The sequence below is a fragment of the Ascaphus truei genome, chromosome 10, assembly GCF_040206685.1.
Source record: "Ascaphus truei isolate aAscTru1 chromosome 10, aAscTru1.hap1, whole genome shotgun sequence".
NCBI classification, from domain to species: domain Eukaryota; kingdom Metazoa; phylum Chordata; class Amphibia; order Anura; family Ascaphidae; genus Ascaphus; species Ascaphus truei.
This window is the reverse complement of record NC_134492.1, coordinates 23122613-23146024: the sequence shown is the minus strand read 5'-3', so window position 1 is coordinate 23146024 and position 23412 is coordinate 23122613. Positions and strand designations below refer to the sequence as shown.

Here is a 23412-nt window from a genome sequence, read left to right as displayed (position 1 = left end):
CTCCACATTTCAGTAACATACATATACATCTAAATAATATTCACATATACACGTTTGCTATAAATGGAATTATTACAATTTTACATTATATACACGTGCAATGAATGGAATAAACACTGTAATAAGTTTGAAATCGCCTATCCGAGCTGCTATGCATGCAGGCTGATCCCTTTTCTCCAGCTTCCTTGAATGTACTACTGTATGAGGAAGATCATGTGACCAGATGCTAGTGCACGTTTAGAGAGAGGGAGGGCAGTGCTGACAAAGGGGTGTGCCTGGGTTTGTGACAGGCCATGAATGGGCAGTGCCTTAGCAAATGCTTGTTAAAATAGAATACAAGAAAGTTGGTCTTTCAAAGTTGTTTTTTTAAAAACAGAAAATGCTAAAAGTATTATTTCTTACTACAGAACTGATTTATTAAAAAAAACACACATGCAGGATATAGACTGAACTGCAGCTTTAAGGCATCAATGGCACAATAACATTAAACAAAAGCCCAAACAATATTTTTTAGAATTAAACATTTTTAACAATGTTATTTAGCTGTTTTTTTTCACACCCAGACTTAGGCCGCGCTTATAGTGCCGGCGATGTCACCCGAAAACAAATGCATTGCCGCCACGTGCGCTTATAGAAAGCGCGACGGCGACAATGCGACGACGCCAAAACTGGTAGCCGGCAATATTTGATTTTTCAAGGGCTGTCGCCTCATGTGACAGCCCCATAACCAATAAAATGCCAGGAAACCCACGACACTACCGCACAGCGAAATATAACTTTCACCTGTGGCGACGGGTGACGTCACCCGGCGTGTCGCCATCAACGGCACTAGAAGCGCAGCCTTAAGATAAATATTATAGTTTTATTATGCAATAAGGTAACAAAGTAGAAATACCTTTTAATGGACTAACAAAGTTACAAGTATTTGATCACAGGGTTTTTCTTCAAATATGAAGAAGGCCTGAAGTAGGACCCTGTAAGGTTTGAAAGCTAGTAACTTATCTACTATCTGTTGGTGCCCCCAAAAAAGTATCACTACCTATGTCTACTTTACGACATGGAAGAAAGTACCAATACAGCTATCCACCTTTCTTTTTCTATTATGAACGTATTATGCAAACAGTCATAACTTCCATTTCAGCACCATCATTTATGAGAAGATGCGAACAAAAAAAAGCAGGTCGTGTAAAAGCAGTAACCTTCTTTCTTTTCTTGAACCCACTTCAGGAACAAGTTTGGGTAAGGCAGCTTTACCAAAACTAGTCCATTATCCCACTTTCTCTCGACCAACAGTCCTTTTCCAAATGTTGCCTGGCAAGCCTTTATAAGATATCAGCATGGATAAATCTAGTACACTTATTGAACTGATATCAGTAATAGTCATTTTATTTTTTAAATAGGTCTGTGCATATTGAGATATACAGCACATTGCATTTTTCAGGCAAGCCCCACAGTTCACAACCCATTTTTTTAGTCTGTCACACAAGCTGATAAACGAAGTTGCTCACAAGGAGCAGACAATGGGATTTGAACTGGGTCCACTCGTCCAGGAGGCAGTGATGTTGCCACTATTTATCTACAGGCAAATATGGACGTGACCGGCACACGATTACAATAGGAAAGATGAGGAGGCCCATGAATCCCAAAGATTGCTTAATTTATTTAATTTCATCCACATGAGTGTGCCAGTCACTTTAGCATTTGTCTGAACTAAATCGAACAGTAAGTCTATTTTTACTCACCCCGCTCCGCTTCGGTGGATGGCGGCGGCGGGAGAAGAGGATCACCATGGCAGCAGAGGTGTTAGATGGTGGGAGGCGGCCGCAGGAGAGCATTCGCATTCTTGTGAGCAGCAGGAGAAAAAACGGGTAGGAGCGCGACCCTGCGGTCCGACCCGGAAATCTTCAGTAAAGTTACTGAAGACTTCCGGGTCGGACCACAGAGGCGCGCTCCTACCCGGCTTTTTTCCTGCTGCTCACATGAATGCGAATGCTCTCCTGCGGCCGCCGCCCACCATCTAACACCTCTGCTGCCCTGCTGGCATGGTGATCCTCTTCTCCCGCCACCAGCTTCTTCCACTTCCGTCTTCAGTTAGCCCTGCCGCCGCCTTGACAGCTCATAGAATCCACTTGCCACGGGCGAGCGGATTTGTCGAATACTGGTAATAAAGCACTGTACGGCTTTTGTAATATTTAATCTAAAATTTAGTAAGTAATGTCTTCAAGCTCTAATTGAACCTAGTAACTTTTGAAGGGCTTGACCGCATTTTGGGACACGTTTTGTCAAATTGGGCGTTTTATTTCATTACAGATTTTTCTAGTATATGTGGGAATGAGGACTCGAGGGATACGCCCTTAAATTAATCCTGCTGGTGGCAGTGTAATTGGGGTGCAGTGGCAGTGTAATTGAAGTGCAGTGACAATGTTCTGGGGTGTCAGTGCCTATTTTTTGCGTCCTGCAAGGATGCGAGTGGGACAACTGGAGAGCTGGTTGCCCTTAACAGCACGCACACGCGTGTATGTGACACATTGAGAAAAGGAGAGTTTCAAATTAATTTGTAATGCTTTATTTTATTTTTTAGAACAAAAATGCATGGATTACCAATTTATTTTATACTTTACTTTGTGTAAATATTTATCCCGTGTAGAAGCATCAGTTTAACTAGTTGGAGAATCTATTTATTTTGCAACATTCACGTCAGCCATACCCAAAATGTACTTATGTTAAATCTGAAGAAACTTTCTGCAAATAAGCAGTCATTGTATTGCAAACCCCTATGACTAGCAGCTTTTCTATTGCAGTACGACATCTGTACTAAGCACGACACCACATATTTTCAAAGATCAGCTACTGTGTATAATGCTGATTCATACTTTGAACTTCAGAAACTAGGCCAAAAAAGATAAGCTCCAAAACTCACAGATGAACATTTCTCTTGTTCTATAATGAATAAGCCAAAAGTGGCAGTGGATTACTTTGACTGGGTATTATGAACAGCTTTTCAATGATCTTCCAAGTGCCAAACAACTAATGTTCGCCCTAACTTATCGTTCCTCCATAACATGCCCATATTCCATTGTCTAGAACCGTGTTCATTTCTACTTCTACCTCCATTCTGGTATAGATCTCCCATTTTTATCTAACCCGATTTGTTTTCTTTTCCTTACAACTGACGTTTTTATTAAATTATTAGACTACATGCCCAGCAAGCACTACCATTGGGGAAGACAAATGTTCTCTAAATACAACAGCTGTGAGAAAAGCCAGCCTCTTGTCTGTCAGACTAGGGACATCTCTAAACCTCTCTTATACAACTCATGCACTCAACAGAGCCCCTCCTCCCCCTTAACTATCCTGCAGCTGCCCCCGCGCCCAGCTCTTCACGCTGCCATCCCAAACGTCCAGGTTCATTACATCTTGCGACATGCGAGGATATTCAGGTTTGCCGACGCCACCTCTCCCAGAGGTCACGGTGATTACTCTGCATATATGTTGTTATAGAGCAGTCTTCTCCACTCCAGCCCCTATACAGTGCTGCACCACAAACGACACCGTACCACCGAACCATGGCTGGAAAATGTAAAGAATTCCCACACCAAGGTGGTGGTTCCTGTGGCAGATAACTTGGTCCCTGTGATGCCTACGAGCTAGGGGAATAGGCTGGAATACCACGAAGTCAAACCTGAGGACTACCACCATGACGTCTTTGAGAGGCACGTTCACATTACTCCATCTCACATTCTCAAAGACTCTCCTGGCTAAACTCACCAGTAGAGCCACCATCACCAATATCACCCTCTTCTACTTTGACTAATGCACCCCCTGACCCAGGAGGGCTAACAGCACAACCTGTGATCCCCATCCCACCCTAGCCCCATCCTCCCGATCCCGTTGTCCACCCCAGTGATCCGGTCCCCCCCTAACCTAACCATAAGCGATCCCCTAACTCCACCCCTCGATCCTATGTCTGCCCTAACCTCACCACCAGCGATCCCCTAACTCCACCCCCGATCCCATGTCCCCCTTAACCCACCGATCCCCCTATCTCCACCCCCAAACCCTTAAACCCACCCTCCTGATCCCACCCCCCCAATGATCATCATCCCCCTACCAGCGATCCCCGTCCCCTACCCACTCCCCAAGGGGCATAAAATATCTGCCCCAGCTCCTACACCCACTCCTCCCTTTGTCCGAGCACCATGCCACTGCAGGGCCATCGAGGGCTCAGTTGTCCCCTGAGGGCGTAGAAGAGGACGATGCCCAAGCTATGACAGCGACCTCCATTCTTCCCTTAACAATATTGAAGAAAAATGCCACCTTCAAACAGCTGTCTTCCCCCAAAACACATCCTACCCCCATATAAGCCCCTCACAAGGTACGGAGGAGCAGGAGATAGTGGCATCCTCTCCTGGGGAATCGCCACACAGGAAGAGAAAGCGGAAAACCAACAGGAGGGTGGCTGAGGACGAGAAGGGTGAACCCAATTATGTTCACCCTCTGAAGACTCCTAAGCAGGTGACAAGCTTGCAAATTACATTTATAAAAATTGTGGTTAGCAATGCTAATTCTGCAATAATTATTAGTTTATATCGACCAAATGTAAACATTTCAATATTTCTAGTAAATAGACAAGTTGCTGCATTGTAGCACTCACATAAGATGCTGAAGGAGTGGCTCAGACAGTAACTGACTGTAAACGATGACAGAGTTTAAAGCAGGGGAAGCCTGGTTCAATTCCCGCAACTTGTGACCTTAGGACTAAACTCCCTGTTGTAAGATTATAAACTAATGTGGGAAAAAGCCTATATACTGTGCTGCATACTATATTGTAATTGTAACCCCTACAATCCCCATTGGGAGAAAATCACTATAGGAAGGTTATAATTATTATTAATGATTGCAGTCATAAAACATATGTACAAAGTGTTGTGTGAAAATTTCCACACAAAGAAAAAAATAATACCAGTGGGTGAAGCCAGTCGGAGTTTGGATGTTGGCAGTAGTGCACATACGCAAATAATATTGCGATTGTGCACTACTTTTGTGCAGCGCAAATATCAAAATCGTCCATAAAGCATAACGACTAATGCAAGTAGACGCACACAATTCTTACTGCCTTTACATGTACGAACATGACGCATGCAAAGAAGACGTGCCAAATGGAAGGACATGGACATACGAACATATGACGCTAATGATTTTAGATGCAAAATTGATTTCGACTACGCATGCAACTCATTTAAAAAAAAATTTATAATAGCCCCCCTGGTTTATATAAGAATATAATTCCATATTCAGCACTCATGCATTAACAGCTTAAAGCTGAACAAGTAAACAAGCTTTTTCTTCAATAACATGTATATTTTATTTAGTCATAATAAAAACAGATGGCTATTCCCAGTGGTGTGGAAAAGGGTCTATAGCCAACAAGAAAATACGAAATGTACCCTTTTACCAGTAGCACTCAGTCATAATATAACAAAAAGGAACAAAGAAATATTGGTGTACAACCAAAACGTAACTTTGAATGTGATCAGTTAATTTTAAAATACCTGGTGCAAGGCAGAAATAGCTATATGCTTAACATCTAATCAAATTGTAATTAATAAAAACTAAAAGTACAGAGTCGGAGGCAGCTAAAGTACTGGCTTATTAGAAAATTAACTCAGAATAAACACTAATACACACAATTAATAGGCGATAATAGCTAATGCTGGTATAGCTGGATTCATGTGTATTCAGAAGTCAAAAAGGTTAAGGGCCAAGATATAAACACTCATCAATACCCACAGTTACTGTAGTAGTCTGTGACCCCTTTGCAAATCATGCAGTATATTAGTTATTTCAGATGTTAAATCCTACCCCTATATATAGGCAATGATGATTGTATCTTCGTTCAACTTGATTACAAGGGGCCTAATAGCTGCAAAAAAAAAGCCAGTAGGAATTCAATTATTTATTTATTTATTTATAAAATATTTTACCAGGAAGTAATACATTGAGAGTTACCTCTCGTTTTCAAGTATGTCCTGGGCACAGAGTTAAGACAAATAATACATGGTTACAAATAGTTACATAAATGAACAGGGTATACATTATATACAAGACATTGCATGCACAGTTAAAGATAATAAATATTATGGGCGTATGTAACAGTTAGACCAGATTAAAATGTGTGACAGCCTTAGATTTTTAAGAACTTAAACTGGTGGTGGATGTGAGAGTCTCTGGTAGGTTGTTCCAGTTCTGGGGTGCACGGTAAGAGAAGGAGGAACGTCCGGATACTTTGTTGAGCCTTGGGACCATGAACAGTCTTTTGGAGTCTGATCTCAGATGATAGGTGCTGCATGTGGTAGGGGTGAGTAGCTTGTTCAGGTAGCTGGGTAGCTTGCCCATAAAGAACTTGAAGGTAAGACAGGAGAGGTGAACTTTGTGCCTAGACTCTAGTGATGACCAATCTAGTTCTTTGAGCATTTCGCAGTGATGTGTGTTATAGTTGCATTGGAGAACAAAGCGACAAATTGAATTGTAGAGGGTGTCAAGTTTGCCAAGGTGGGTTTGAGGTGCCGAGCCATATACTATGTCTCCATAGTCAATAATTGGCATTAACATCTGCTGTGCGATACGCTTTCTGACCAGGAGACTTAGGGAGGATTTGTTCCTTTAAAGTACCCCTAGTTTGGCATAGGTCTTGGTTGTCAGGGTATCAATGTGCATTCCGAATGTTAAGTGGGAGTCAAACCACATGCCCAGGTATTTAAAACTAGTAACAGGAGTTAGGGTGGTGTTAGTGTTGGTTCTAATCTGGAGCTCAGTCGCTGGAAGCTTTAAAAATTTAGTCTTGGTCCCAAATACCATTGTTACAGTCTTGTCAGTGTTTAAAAACAGTTTGTTTTGGGAAATCCAGTTTTCGAGTCTCAAAAAGTCAGACTGAAGTACGTGTTCAAGGTCGGAGAGGCTATGGCTGTGTGCATATAAGATTGTGTCATCTGCATACATGTGTATTGAAGCTTCCTTACAAGCTGTGGGAAGATCATTGATGAACACTGAGAAGAGTAGGGGCCCCAGAACAGAGCCTTGCGGGACGCCACAGGTGATATCCAGGGGGTTGGAGTTAGAGCCTGAGATGGACACATGTTGGGATCTACCTGATAGGTAGGACTGAAACCAGTTTAAAGCGTGCTTCCCTATTCCAGAGCTCTGGAGTTTGTTAAGCAGGATAGCATGATCAACAGTATCAAAAGCCTTTGCAAAATCTAGGAATATTGCACCAGTGAGTTGACCACGTTCCATTCCACACTGGATTTCATTGCAAACTTTTAGCAGGGTAGTTACGGTAGAGTGTTTGGGGCAAAAGCCAGATTGGAATTGGCTAGGGAAATTTGTCTTGCTATAGTAATCACTTAGTTGGGAGTGGACACATTTTTCCATGACTTTGGATAGGATTGGGAGAAGGGAGATTGGCCTGTAGTTTGAGACAGTGTTTTTGTCCCCACTTTTGAAGATTGGGACAATTCTGGCAGTTTTCCAGGTCATAGGGATATGGCCTGCAGACAGGATAGAGTTGACTATGGAAGCAATTGGTTTGGCAATTGCTGGGGCACCAAGTCTTAAGAACCTAGATTGTAGTAAATCAGGTCCACATTGGCTGCTTAGTTTTAATTTGAGGAGCGCTTGTGTAATCTCCTCTTCGGATACTGGGAGGGGGTGGGGCTATAGGGGTACTCCCAGGATCAGATTCAGGTTTGTGGTTTGGGTTGCGTTTCGCTAATAAGTTAGTACCACACCCCACAAAGTAATCATTGAATGCATTTGCAATGTCGGTGGAGTTTGTCAGAGTAATATCGCCCTTAGTGATATTACTTGGCTGTTGATGGTTAGAAGGCTGGAATATGTTGTTGATAACCTTCCAGAAGTTAGCTGGGTTTTATGTATTCTGGAGGAGATTGTCAGAGTAATACTGTGCTTCTGCAAGCCTTGTTTGCCTTGTGCACATGTTCCGCAGGCATCTGATTGAGATCCTTGGTAGTGCCAGTTACTTTGTAGCTTTTCCACAAGGCATCCCTGAACTGGTAGAGTGCTATAAGGTCAGGTGTTACCCATGGAAGGTGGGCACCCCGTACCCTTATTCTGCGTAGTGGAGCATGGGTATCACAGAGTTTTAAGAACTCGGATTGGAAATAGTCAAGCGCAGAATCAGGGTCGGGAATTAAATCGATTCTGTGCCAAGGGCAGTTGGTAAGATCAGCCAGAAACTGTTGTGGGTTAAAGTTTCTAAATGTTCTAGTGAGGAGAACTTTAGTGCTTGATTGGGGCGGTTTAACTTTGCTTACACAGTACACTATTGCATGGTCACTGAAAATGTCAGGAAGGATGCCAGAGGATTGGATTCTGCTGGGATTTGAGGAGAGAATCCAGTCAAGCAAGGAATGGTTGTGCGATTTCAGGTTTGTTCGTGTGGGTTGGGAAATGAGTTGCGATAGGTTAAGCGATTTAATTTGTGTGTGGATTTTGTGGTTTTTAGGGTCAAGCCAATTGAAGTTAAAATCCCAAAGAATTAGCAGCTCACTCTTTTCATTGAGAGAGGAAATGGAGCCAAGAAACTGGATGATATCAGTCAGGGATTGTAGAGGGGCTTTAGGGGGGCGGTAGATGCCAATAAGCAAGATGGGCTTAGAAAAGGGGAGGCATATTCTGCCAACTAGGATTTCAAAAGAGGGTGGGCTTGGGGGGCAATTTAACAGTGTAAACTGTAAGGTGTCTGCAATATAAAATAACACCCCTCCTCCTCTCTTTGACCTATCTCTCCTAGAAATGGAGTATCCCTGAATGGCAATATGTGCATCAGGGGTTTTAGGGGTTAGCCATGTTTCTGTAAGAACGATGGCTTTTGGTTTATGCATAAGGCACCATGCTCTTAGTTCGTCCAGATTGGGCAGCAGACTTCGGATATTTATGTGGGCGACAGATAGCCCTTTTTTTAGCAATGAATGGTGAATTATTCAAAGGCCTAATTTCTTAGCTAGATGTAGCCTGGATACACCACACCTTGTATGTGTCCTAATCTCAACAAGATGAAAGATAGGAACCATGTGGCTATTATGTCAAATAGTAGCCAAGGCTAAATTATCTTTGCTCACTATACTACAGTACCTCCGTAATCAATACAAACCAAATCAGAGAACCTCCGACCTCTTACAGGAGAAGTTCTCCTTGGGCTGCAGTTCTGCACGCAGCTCCCTTCTCCCTGTCTGCCTCTTACTCTGTATCGCGCCGACTAAGGGGCTATACACCCTTAATATACTGTTCTCTCAATGCGTTTACCAGAGAATGAACATACCATCTTACTGTACTTTTTTTTGTAACAATTTTCACAAAACACTCCCTTATATTTTTGCTATTTTTATGTTAGTCATAAACTGCCTGTAACATTTAAGTAAACAACTATTTTTTGGGAGAAACTATAAAAACAAAGTTGTCTCAGATTTGGATAGATGAGAAAGGAATCATCCATGATGGGTTTTTTTGTTTTCAAAACTCTTTTGTTAATGTAGCCATACCCTCCTCTGCTAAACAGGCCACAAGAGTTTTGTTGCACTGCGGTCTTGCCATAATGACTTTACTAATGCCATCAATAATTAAAAAAATAAAAATTAAAAAAATAAAAGAGTAACAAGTTTCCCCAGGTAACCATTTTGGTAAGTCTTTTGTAGAAGAACGGATGAAGATCCATAGCAATCATGGTCCGCTGCTAGCCACGTTCACTTGCAGGCGGCGTTAAGGCAGCGCAGCCTATACATAATTCTCTCTTTCCAATCCCAACTTCATTGCTCTGAAAGTTCTCTTTTGTCAAACAGTAGGAACAAAAGTTCTTGTTGCACACTTTTCTTGCTTTGCGCAACTGGATGCTGGCTCAATAACCACTGTATCAACAAAACAAACTGCAGACCGCCAGTTGCAAATGTTTCTTTGATCAGCACAAAATCTGAACTATGCAGAGAACAATGTGCAATAAAATTTTTTTTTTTAAATAGAATGAAGGACTATGACTGAAATCTATAATAATGCATTTTTATATAGGGGATATTTAACTTGTCACATCAGTTAAGTACTTCAAATGACAGAACTGCAAAAGTAATTAAAACAATCGATCGCCTCAGACATTTATTTAGTTAAAACAACAGATGGTGAAAACATTCGTACTCTTCTTACAGTAAACTTTGCAATGAAGAAGTAAACAGAGATCAATATCTTAATGGCAAAAATTATGTTCGATTTGAATGAGATAGATATATATCTATTTTAGCAAAAAATAAAAAATTTTAACAATCTAGCCTTGCAATAAGCAGCCATTACAACAGAAAAATACTTTTAAGATCACAAGATTGAAAAAAGCCTAGTACGGTCTCAAATGTTGTTCTGATTTCCAACAGCCCACAACTGTACTGAACAACCGGAGATTAATATGACTAAACAGACATTGCAGTGTCATTCCTTTCTGTAGAAGCAAATTACTATATTGTATTCTCTCCGCAGCTTTCTAAAGTTGCAGGGCAATGTCCTTTGTTAAAAGTATAAAAAGGTGAAAGGCCTGGCTAATGCAGAGTGACAGTTTCAAGCTGTGAAACCAGAGTTACTGTAGGTTTGTTTTGCTAGAACTAGCCAAACCGATTGGGGAAGGGCGTCCATCATAACTTTTGTACCGACAGTGACAAATGCAGTGCTTAATCAGCACTTCATCAACTGATCACTACATATATGGTATTTTGCCTTAAAGACATTAATTCCCTTAAGATTAGAAATGTATAAAAGATTAAACTCACCAGTGGGCATGTACAGGTCTAGAATCATATTTTTATTTACTTTTTAAAACTTTATAAGGCCATATTTTCTTTAAATACCAATATACTTTTATTGAATATTGTTCAGTACTCACTTGATTTACTATGGTTAGCAGTAGTTCCTGCTTCTGCAAATGGATAAAAGCAGATTGTAACGGAAGGAATAAATTAGATACTGTACAATAAATTGTCCAACTATTCAAATGTTCCTATTCCTGTAATAACTGGGGTTTATGTGGAGCATATCAAAATAGAAGGCTGTGGGTTGCACTCAGCATGATGCCCTTCAAAACATGGGGAGCTACTCATGGTTAGCTGGAATAGAATGATGAATCTAGGAGTTATTCTTGTGATTTCATTCAGGACACATTTGTAAAAATGCCGACATGTAGAAGTGCTTAAAAAACGGTGGGCACTGTACAGTATATGCTTTTACAGGTACAGTAAGTGGCCAAGTGACGACACAAAGTTGCAGCTGGAGAACAAAGCATTTAGAGCTTTTACCAGGTGAATGCAAGAATAATAATTGGTAGAGCCAGTACAGAGACACATGCAACAGACAGCAAAATTAAAAAAAAAGTGGTATAAGAAAGCCAGTACTAGAGCAAAAAGTACTTAATTCCCTAATAAAATGTAACTGCATCTAATTCATAGTAAAGGGACCAGTTACAGAAAAGGACTAAATATTGCTCCTTTTCTGTCGAGTGTCCTGCATTTTACATTGTTAATTTCTTAAGTAAAGACCAAATATCTATTGTGCCATTCTGTGATGGTTCGGTAAGCTCACAAAAACATGTGCCTATCAAAGATTGGGGTGTTAAAAACAGTATTCGCAATTAGAACAGTAATCTGAACACACCGCACTCAAGTACTGCAGACACAAATTGTGCAGGATGACTGACCCGAGTACCGGTTTTCTGTGTTTTGAAAGACAGGGCTTTGCAAAGCATTGCAGGATCTGATAAGTACTACCTTATATACACTGCACAATGGACCACTCGCATATAAAGCATAAGTGACACCCCCAAGTGAGTTACTCATAAGGACGCTTAGAATAAGAAGAAATAAATAGATGGTCTAAATCCAGCAATATGTAACAGGCTACAAGACTAGGTTTTTTGTATACATACCTGCAATCCTCTCCTTCGCAAAATGCTCGAGTCGTCCATAGTTTGAACCTCTACTCAAATATTGCACTGAATTCCTGATGTATTCACTTGCCAGTTTCCTCAAACATTAAAAAAAAAAAAAAAAAAGTTTTCTTCTCTGGCAAAATGGCAAGTTCTATCCCTTAAACGGTCCGAAAGGCAATATTTCCATAAGCAAGAAACTTGGCTCCCTCAGTGATGGATAAGTCAGGGCTACATATTTTTGATCATGGAACCCTTGTTTAAAGAAGTTCATGTCAACAAAGATGTTTCTCTAATAGCATTATTCTTGCTCCCAGTTTGTCAAACTTTACAAAAAGAGTCACTAAAATCACTATTCTGTTGCAACAATGCTGAGGATTAATCAAGAAGAAAATCCCAGTGCAAGTGGAAAATACAAAAAGTCCGCTGGAGAGAAGATATCTATTTGAATGAATAATAAGTCGGATCCAGACAGATTCTGCAGAACGGTCGGTTTCTTCTGTCTGTAAAGAAAGGCTTGTTCCATTAAGCAAATGGTTACCGAATGAAGGATTTGCAGTCTCTAGAATCTAAGAACACTAAATACTCACCAGCATGTGACACGGTACTAAAGGGTCTCTAGTACAGACGTGTCATGTGACTGGAAGAATCTATTCATTCATTACTGATGGTTACTGTATGACAGCAGTGCTCTGCCCATTTTCCCTAGTTCACCCTCAAACTACCAGGGAACCAGAATTTTCTATGTCCAATTTTACAATTGAATCTCAAAGCATGTAACTATGAAAGCAATCTTCTGGGTAAAAGGAGAACTTTATTCTTCTGTTTAAAAGCATCATTATAGAGTGAACCAAAGAAAATGTTAGATTTCAGGCTTCACCTCATTTCAAAATCAAGGAGATAATGACACACTTTTAATTAAAAAAAAAATCTACTTATAGCTGTCCCTGAAATCAACTAAAATATTTCCCACAAGGATTTCACTTTATAAACTAGAAAGGCTTAAATATGAATGTGTATATTTAGCACTTCTTAAAGCAATTAATGTAGCAATACATATTAATATTGTTGGCTGCATTCAGCCAATAGTTTAAATATACATATATAATTTACACAAACGGACTGAAAATACAAGTTAAATAGAAATACATTTCCAGCCTGGTTAAAAGGTCACATTTGTTAATCGCCCCTTGTGGAAAATCTATTAAAAAAATAAAATTACTCCATTCAATTTTTTGGTCTCCCTCTAGTCTTGTTAACATTAAAAAAAAAAAAATGTATCTGTACAGTACCTCGTCTGATACTTCCTTCCATCTGCTGTTTTAACAACTGAACACTGACATCAGGGAGCAGTCTCTTTGTGAGCTGCCCGGCAGGGGAACCAACCCCAGACGCTGAGAGCGCAGCTTATTTGCATAGGGTCTGAACAGTAAAGGCACAGAACTGGCGAGAACATTTCCTTTTTCTGCCACTTGCTTTTAAAGGTGCAGTATTTTTGGGGATGCTCTAGCTGCAGCTTTTAAGCACCAACACCAAACATGGCCACTGCAGAGGCAAGGCTTTGAATTAAACCCCATCACTGTCAGCAGAAGACTGCACTGTGAGCTCCAATAACCACAAAAGTGAAGGTTCAAATCACCAGTCTGTTATAAAATGTTTTGTCCAAACAGAGCCCAAGGAAATGCTCTCTTATACACTGGAAGCAGAGGATGGCATCAACGTTTTCAACAGGTGCTCCTTATGTTGTCCCAAAAAGGTTTCCTTCTTACACAAAAGTCATGTTCTCTAAAGTACCTAACCTTAAATATCCTGTGCTCTGTTATAAATAAAAACCCTTGTGTATTTAGTGTGTATGGTGCAGTGCTGCTTAGACTTCGGTTTCATAAGTTTGAAGAACCTTTAAACATATTTTTGATCTAACGTTAAAAATTATACTGCATGTTCAAGAGTCAAATACTTTTACTTCCTTCTATCCCTATGTATTACAGGACATTTAACAAAGAAAGCATGGCCATGTAACTAGATGTTACTAATTTAACAGGAGTCCAAAATAGAATTAAGCTAAAGTCACATTATGCTTCAAATCCAATCTAATATATTTTCTAAGGTTTCATAGTAAAAGGTAAAATATTAAAAAGCTTACAAAAACAGAAGGGACAGACAGCACTCAAATAAATGCCAGAGATTAGATGCAAGGTGCCAAGGGAACAAGGAGGATCCTAATTCCTCCAAAATAATAACTAGAAATATAATAGAATGTCCCAGCACTCACTGACTTAAAAAGTAGTATCAAACGTAGGGACATGTCAAATGAAATTTTTTTTTAGATGCATAAGATACAGTATAGCAAAATGGAACAATGTCATACGTGTGAGTAACAAAAAAGTACAAAAGTACAGAAACGACCCTAAATGAAGCGGGCCAGGGGAACGACAAGGAAGACTACAAGGGGAACTTAGGGGACAGCAACCACAGTCTGAGCAGGAGGAGTGAGAGAGAAGGATATTAACTTTCTGAGGACCTGGATGGTGAATTCATTATACATTCTCTTGTTGCATTTGGACTCTCTGCATTTAACCTTTGCTTGTTTACAATGATATTTATATAACCAGTTATATTCATTGGGGTTTGCTTACGGTTTAGGAAAGTATCTTTGGTCCTATTGGACCTCAGGAAACGGGCCTGAGGAAGAGGTCTTTACCCCAAAACGTTGCCCCCCCTAATCTCCTCCTGCCTCCTCCCGCCAATCGATTTATTAAATTTTTCATTTGGCATATTCCTACGTTTGATACTTCTTTTTAAGTCAGTGAGTGCTGAAACATTCTATTATATTAAAAGGCTTACATTCCACAAGAAAACAAACAAAAAAAACTTCCAAACTTTATTTGATGATTTATTTTTTTAAACTAATCACAACCAATAAAATGCAACACGCACATCGGATTTCCATCGGAAAGTGTAATATAGGATAACATTTTTTATTTTTTTTAAAGTCTGGTGAATGACAATTGTGCTAATAAAAAACCAGCATCTCCAGTTCTTCGTATTGAAAAAGCCATGCTAAATACCCCCAGCCATTATCATTTAAAATTACACATAATTAGCCTTAACAAAACCAGACTTGGTAGAGAGAGGCTCTAGAACAGCTGCTTCTCTTCAATTTAAATGCTCAGTTGTTTTATGATGACCTAGAAATCAGTATCTTTGCAGAAGCCAATTAGATAATGGGCTTCCGTCTCCTTGCAGAATACTAATTTCTTTAGGTCTTTATAGTGAAAGAACAATTTGTACTACGGATTGGTTTTTTTTTCAATGTGCATGCAATGATAATTTGCCTTTGTTTCATATTGCACTTACATGGCCCACTGGAGCACGGCCTTTGTCTTCACATTGTTTAACTAAATCCACTGGAATGTTACATTTTTTTTTTTTTTTTACATATTTTATACTGTTGTAGTGCTGCGTAGACAGCACTCATTATAAAGATGCAAAACACTAAATATTCTAAAGCAAGAAACCAAAAACATTGCAAATTATAATATTTCTAATTAGCTTCTACACTGCCAAATACGTGATCTCTTTCCAACAGCAACGACAGTCTGCAACTTCCAAATCACTACTGCCACCACCAACAAAATCCCAACATCACAGAGTCATTTAGTTCACAGAGCGAGCTGTCATTGCCTCTCAGAGACAGCCTTTGTGATAAATATGCAGAGCAAACCAAGTTTAGTCATCATAAGAGCTGCAGAAATTTGACTAATGGAAAGTAGGTCACTCACATATTTTCAAGGAATAAAAATCAGATAATAAGAGCCATATTTACTAAGTGGTGCTATTCCATAAGACCCCTTCCAGCACCAGACGTCCCATGGATTTAAAATTAGCTGTAAAGGGTCTTCCGGTGCAGGAAGGTCCTATAGAAAAGCAGCACTTGGAAATATGGGCCTGCTGTACATAAGCCTACGAGAAATTACAATGAATGCGAATATAAGGATTACAAGAACTAAATATTGTTCCTGGAATGTAAACGTCACAAAATACACCATACACAGCATGCAACCAACTCATTACTGCCATACACACAGATGTGATTACTAGACTGTACTACTTGAAATCAACTAAACATTCTTACAAAACAGGTGTTATTTATTTTTTTATTTCTCATTTACAGTGCGATTGCTATTTAAAACAATCTAGCCTTAACCCCTTTAGTGCTAGAAAAGTTAATCAATGTATTTGCATAGCCTAACCTGCTAGCACCAAAATAATTAAACAAAATAAAGGTTGGACTGGCAACCCTTTCTCCATCAAAACAGGAGTTGTCAATGAGGATAATTGTGTTTGTCCTGTTTAGAAGACAATTAACGGCATGCAGTTTCCACAAGTTATTAGGAAACAGTGATCTGCTACCAAGACTTCCAAAGGCCATGTTTATGGATTACTTTCCATTCAAATACTAAATGTAGGCAGTAAAAAAACAAAACAAAAAATGCTCACCACAACAGACTTCTATTAAAGAGATAGCCCGTCCTCTGAGCATCCAACCATTAGATTGCAATGTAGCCAAGTAAATGCAGAAGGAAGAAAATGAAAAGGAATGAATGATTTTAGCCTAAAAACACAATTTCTAGACATAACCTCTGCATTCTCCTTCGCGTGCATACATGCATATACAATATACTGTATTCTCTTCCAGGAAGACATTCCATTCCCACACAGTTGACATTTCTGCTTGCAGCATTTACCCACATACTTATGGTGCACGCTTCTATATTAGTAATGTTTATATGAGATGGTTTATATACAATTTTAAATGTGCAGGATACTCATGAAATCAAAATTACACCGTGTCACCACACAGGAATCAGGGCAATGAAACAAAGGGGAATAAAAATAAATATATTCCTGTGCTGTACAATGATCTAGCACGGATTAGTGAATAAAGCCCATTGAGTTTGCAGGTAACACATTTGGTAATATTCTTTTAATATTTAGAGCAGCTAAAACCTGAGAACCAATGAGAAATACAGGATAACTGTAATAATGCAAATAAAAAACCCTCTATTCAGAAGATATATATAGATATACATATCTATATATATCAGCCCCAATGAAGTTCCCTCTGGGGACCGTAAAGTCGAGTCTGGGTGTGATTTATGTATCAATAAAGTCATTTTTTATTTTACTTTTGTTTTTCTTGTGCTGGTAATCATTTATTCGTTATAGATATAAATATAGATATACACCTATACATACAGTATATACACATACATATATTCACACACAGCTATCTTGTGTGATTCCATATATATTTACACTTCTACACTAGTATGTAATTTTTATTTTGGATGTTCAAAATTTTCATTATATGGACTATACATGCCCAAAATAAGCCAGCACTCAATGAGCATGTATATGTATATGTATATACATATATAAAATAAAAAAATTAAAAAGCAGATTTTGGAGCACTTCTGATACAACTCAATTTTCAGCCCAGTGTCTGGCCTCACAAACATCGATTCTAAAGACATATATAAAAGAAAAAATGCAACTTGTGTGCTGCTTTAAGTATGCAGCTGCAGATAGCATCTTGAAAATAATCATAGCAATTGGATTAAGAATAGTGATTATAGAAAAAAAAAGAGTGCATCATAAGAACCAGAATAGGTGTGAAACAAACTTAAAAGAAAATAAGAATCACTACCAATGGCAGCCTACTGCCACCATGACACATCTGTATGGCTGATGAAAAAGATATTTACTGGCCTACAGTATAGCTTATGGAGCTGCTTAGCAATTGGCCCATTTCAACAATAAATCAACAAGACTAAAATCAATTGTTCTTTTCTCAACTCCTACTGCTGAACAACACGGAAGGCAATGTTTAACAACGTCTGCTGGCAAAAATAAGAGCCCACGTTCTAAAATCCACAAACGTAATCTGGTTTGAATAATAGTATCTTCACTCTCCAGTAAGTATTAGGCAGCAATTACAATGCACTTTGATTTTATAAAGTATCAAATCATGTATACACCGCTATGCTGAAATAATAATAAAGAGGCTAATATAATAAGAGTTAAAAACAGACAAGAGTATTGTAATTGTATCATAAAAAGCTAAGGGATCTGGGGTATCATGGGAGAAAGGTCTAGGTGGGTCTAATAGTTCTCATCTGACATCAATTTCTATGCAACAGTAATAGAGCAATGTTTTGTGTGGATTATAGGTGGCGAGATATTTTCTAATGGCTACACCATGTTTTGTTTTGCAATTAGTATATTAAGCAACCCCTATTCCTAAGGGACATTAAGGGAGGGGGGAAAATGAAAATACAAAATGAATGCAGCACTTTCTGACAAAAATTATTCCGATCTCATAGTAACGTCTCCTTTACACAGATTTGTTGCTTCACTAAAGCCACAAGATGAGAAATGAAACCCCATATAGTAACATAGGAGTTTTGGTTCTAATTATCAACTAAAATGATCATACTCGCGATATAGCATTGGTTACATTTACATAGCAAATATAGATTGCTGTTTAAACATTATACGGTCAATTCTCTCACCTAAGGCACAATGTGTTCATTATCTTTCTTTGGTGATGTAAAGTAATCCTTTGCCAGAATTGACTTATCTTTTCTAGGAAGATTAATGACTGTATAAGAAATAGTGCTAAATTACCTCATTCCTACATTCCTGCTGACAAGTACACAGAAGTAGATTAGCTCAAGACAGTGAAAAATGCTCAGAGTACCTTTGTTTTCCTTCCGCGTTTAATCTCCTCTTAAATTAAGTCATAAACTCCATACATTACAGAATATTAGAACGTGTGTCACTTTTCTCATTTCTGCTGGCAAAAATAAGAGCACACTTTCTAAAATCCGCGAATGTAATCTGGTTAGAATAATAGTACTGTATCTTCACTTGCCAGTAAGTATTAGGCAGCAATTACAATGCACTTTGATTTTATAAAGTACCAAGTCATGTATACACCGCTTTGCTGAATTAATAATAAAGATTTTTTTTTTTTTTTTAAAAACAGGGAACAGTGCAATAGTAAGCGTTCCAGACATAAAAGTTAAAAGGTGCAAGGGAAAGGATCCTTCTGAAAAACATATGACCGACTGATTTTTAGGGCCCCTTAAAGCTTTATACTAGGGCTCCTGAAGTTGCAGATTTGAATGTGAACCATAAGTCTTGAAGGAGGGGGCCAGTCTTGTATACAGTATAGGGAAGGACACAAGCACTGCGATGTTACACTCGATCACCACTGATGAACTGGCGCAGGTTCCCCTGATCAAACACCACACTGCCTGGGCTCCTTTGGGTGGGGGTTGGTGGGTTGGCTGGGATGCATATAAGTTGTGGTTTGTATTGTACTCTATATTTCACATTGCATATTGTTATAGGCCTATAAGGTTCGTAAATGTGGGTCCTACAGTATTTATCCCCTGCTGGGTAATGACGTACGTTGTTCAAACCAAGTGAAGGTATATGTTCCCTTTAAGTGTCTGGGACATGTTTATGTGCCCTATTGCCTAGTCGAATTTTGTTCCCATAGTACATCCTATTGTGGTGCACCATAGAACACTTTGTTACTCCCCCAGTATGTAATTTGCCTTGATCTTATTTTCCCTAATCAAGTTCGTTTTTCACCCTATGATCCACCCTGTGTTTCCAAAGTCTCACCCCTGCATCTTGTGTGAGGCTTGCTCTCCAGGGGTCACAGCACTCAAGAAGCTGTTGTGAATCATACCAATCTCCTCTAACAAGGACAAGCCCAATGGGCCCTATAGCTGGGACAGCAGGTGGTAGATCGCACCACCGTGGCAACAGCGGAGGACGGCTGAACCCCAACCTTACATGGAGAAAATGGCTTCACTGAGAATTTAATCCCATAACCAGAGAGAATTGAACAACCCACTTAAGCACCGCCTGGCCATGTTACATTACAAAGACTTAAAAGCCAACATTATATTTCTTCAATAGACCCACTTCAGTGACCCCTCAAAATCCAAATTCTTTGAAAAACAATACTCTAGTCTTCATTTACTCGGTCAAGAACAAAAACAGGGACGTGGCAAGCCTGTCTCATAACAGTACCTCCTTTAATCTACACCAGGCCTGCACAACTCCAGTCCTCGAGGGCCGCAAACAGGCCAGGTTTTCAGGATATCCCTACTTAAGCACAGCTGGCTTAATTAGTGGCTCAGTATCACTGAGCCACTAATTGTTCCAGCTGTGCTTAAGTAGGGATATCCTGAAAACCTGGCCTGTTTGCGGCCCTCGAAGACTGGAGTTGTGCAGGCCTGATCTAGACAAAAGCCACGCCAACACTGAAGTGAGGTTCCTAATTCAGAAAAATTGGTGGCATTCCCATGATGCTTGTAAATCTCTATGCCCCCCAACTCAAGACAGGATGAATTTCTTTAATACGTTGTTTGATATCTAGGGGGAGATCAGATCTGGTCAGGTGTATCTGGAGGGGAGATTTAAACAGTTATGGATCCTAAAATAGACAGATCTGTCAAGATGAGAGCAGGCCCTTCCACTGTGGGAGATACCAGAGTGTTCCAGGATGCCTATGTGCAGGCCAGACTATTTGATGATTGGTGACGCCTGCACCCAGTGGACTGACTTAATTTTCACCTGTACATAAATACTATTCTTGTATACACTACTTGTTTGCTGACACACCTATTTAATAGTGCCACCAAGGCACTTATTCACCCGATTACTTGGTGGAATCATGCAATAATACTCAAGACTGATGGGAATGCGACAGTTGGTTGGTTGACTGGTGCAGGTCCTATACCCATATACTTTATCCTATATCTGTACTTACAGTATATTAATCCAGAGGAAGGCAAACAAAAAAAACTGCAGTGACATATCCAATGACATCTCATAAAAGGGAAAAATAAATTCCTTCCAGACGCCAAGAAATGGCATTCAGATGACACCCTGGATCAACATCCTTCCTATGTTTACTTACTAGGTATATCCCTGTATACCTTTCCTTTCTAAAAAGATGTCCAACCTTTTTTATGAAGATATCTGATGGATAATATATAGCTTTCTTCTACACAGCGCAGTACATAAAAAAAACAACAGCACAGGGGGTCTCTGCTGCACAGAGCTTAGATAGAAAAAGAACAAAAACTTAAAAGACCAGTGCTGCACGGCGAGAACTAGATTCAGGGAGAAAATTGTTCAAACGCTCACAAAAATGAAGACATTGGTATTTCATATAGCTGCATGCGAGTGTGATACAGTCCAATCGTGTCTCCAACGATCGATTGTAGCAGCTTCAAATGTGCAAAGGGCAATGAGTCCCCCGGTGAGACCGGTCAGCAGAGGGGGCGATGGGAGGGAGGGAGGGGAGGGAGGGACGGCGAGGGGGAAAAGGACAGAACCGCGCCGCTGAACACCCCTCTTCAATGACTTGAGTGGCAAAAGTACCCCTCACTTCCTTCAAGAACCCCTCTCCATGTAAAACTTCTTCATATAGCGAGATAGCAAACCATAAGCCACTGTTTAATGTATCAGTCCCATAGGAGCGTGGGTGACAGGCTCACACGAAGCAGGCGGAGCGGCCGTACCCAACTATAGCCACGTCCTGACAATTCTAATCCACCAGGTTCTTCACATAGTCATCCCACGACATGGCAAGGGCTGTGCGGTGAGACCGAGGAACAAGGGGCTGTGTGGTAAAACCAGGGGACAGGAGGCTCCGGGGAGCGGCTACATGGTGCGGTAAGACTGGGACAGCTGCATGTTACATCACTCCCCTTTCCCTCGACCCCACTTCCTATGCCCCAATGCCCCACAACCCCCCAATCCCACACAATTCCCCCCCAATGTCACACAATAATTTCCCCAATAACGAGTGGCAGGCTGAGGCAGAGTGAGGAGGTGGAGGCTGCAGAGAGGCGGAGAAGCCATCAGCACAGGCGCCAGGGGGAGGGCGAGCGTCACAAGCGAGAGGATTTCTTCCTAATGACCTAATTATCTCAATGGGTAATGTGAAAGCGGAGGAATTCATTGGGGGGGGGGGGGAGGCCGCAGCACAGCCGCGGGTGCAATATTGAGAGGCACAGCAGTACTCGTGTTAGGTCAGGACAGAACAGGGAGTTAGAGCAGTGGTTTTCAACCTTTTTTGGTTGGGGAACCCCAGAATTCAATTTTGAAATTCTGGGGAACCCCAACCCTTACCCTCGTCTCTCTCCGCCTTACGCTCCCTCTCCCCCTCACACACAAACAGTTGTGTGAAAAAGAAAGTACACCCTCGTTGAATTCTATGACTTTATTTTTGTTAAATAAATCATGACACTGCGTAATATGTCATGTGTTGTTGTTCATCTCAGGTTGTATTTACCTAATTTTAAGACCTGCTTAGGAACAGATGATTAGGTATACACACACACACACGTGAGGTGAGATAGAGGGGGCGGGAGGAAGGAGAGAGCGAGAGGGGGGGGGGAGGAAGGAGAGAGCGAGAGAGGGGGCGGGAGGAAGGAGAGAGCGAGAGAGGGGGCGGGAGGAAGGAGAGAGCGAGAGAGGGGGGAAGGAAGGAGAGAGCGAGAGAGGGGGGAAGGAAGGAGAGAGCGAGAGAGGGGGGGGGGGAAGGAGAAAGCGAGAGAGGGGGGGGGGGAGGAGAGAACGAGAGAGGGGGGGGGAAGGAGAGAGCGAGAGATGGGGGGGAAGAAGAGAGCGAGAGATGGGGGGGAAGAAGAGAGCGAGAGATGGGGGGGAAGAAGAGAGCGAGAGATGGGGGGGAAGAAGAGAGCGAGAGATGGGGGGGAAGAAGAGAGCGAGAGATGGGGGGGAAGAAGAGAGCGAGAGAGGGGGAGAAGGAGAGATCGAGAGAAAGGGGGGTGGAGAGAAAGAGGAGGAATATTGGAAGAGAGGAGAGGATCCGAGTGTGCCTGCTGCCCTGGAGGATTGAGGGGTCCTGCTAGAAACTTGTAGAGAGGGGTGCCTGCCCAGCTGCCTGCTGAAAGGTTCCCACAAGGGTGCCTTTCAAGGGAACCTCCCTTCTACCGGTCTACAGCAAGCTGCATGGACAAGCATCTCCGCGGACACCTTCCAGCAGGCCACCTCTGCGGGTCAGGCCAGCTTACTAGGTTTACCAGCAGGATAGTGAGGGAGTGAGGCAGCAGCTGGGTGTCGGCAACCAGCAGACAGCTGCAAATAGCACGGAAAGAGCCGCAGGTTGCCGACCCCTGACCTAACCCCCATCCCGTCGCCTTCTCATTATGTGAACAAAAGAAAAATAAACACTTTTTTATATTTGATAAACAAATTTGTTTATTCATCTTTTTTGAAACCATTACAGTACAGTAAATTACAAAAGGCAAAACAGACTCAGACTGCACGTATTTGTGGTAAACAAATGATGGGAAAAGTGAAAAGTATGAACGGTCACCACT

At 40.8% G+C, this 23412-nt stretch overlaps 1 protein-coding gene across 1 annotated transcript in view; it reads right to left on the bottom strand.

The window, feature by feature from the left end:
- The window catches only part of MAST2 (microtubule associated serine/threonine kinase 2), a 231077-nt gene that overhangs the window by 172722 nt on the left and 34943 nt on the right, over positions 1-23412 (bottom strand). The gene's annotated exons all lie outside the window — the stretch shown is intronic.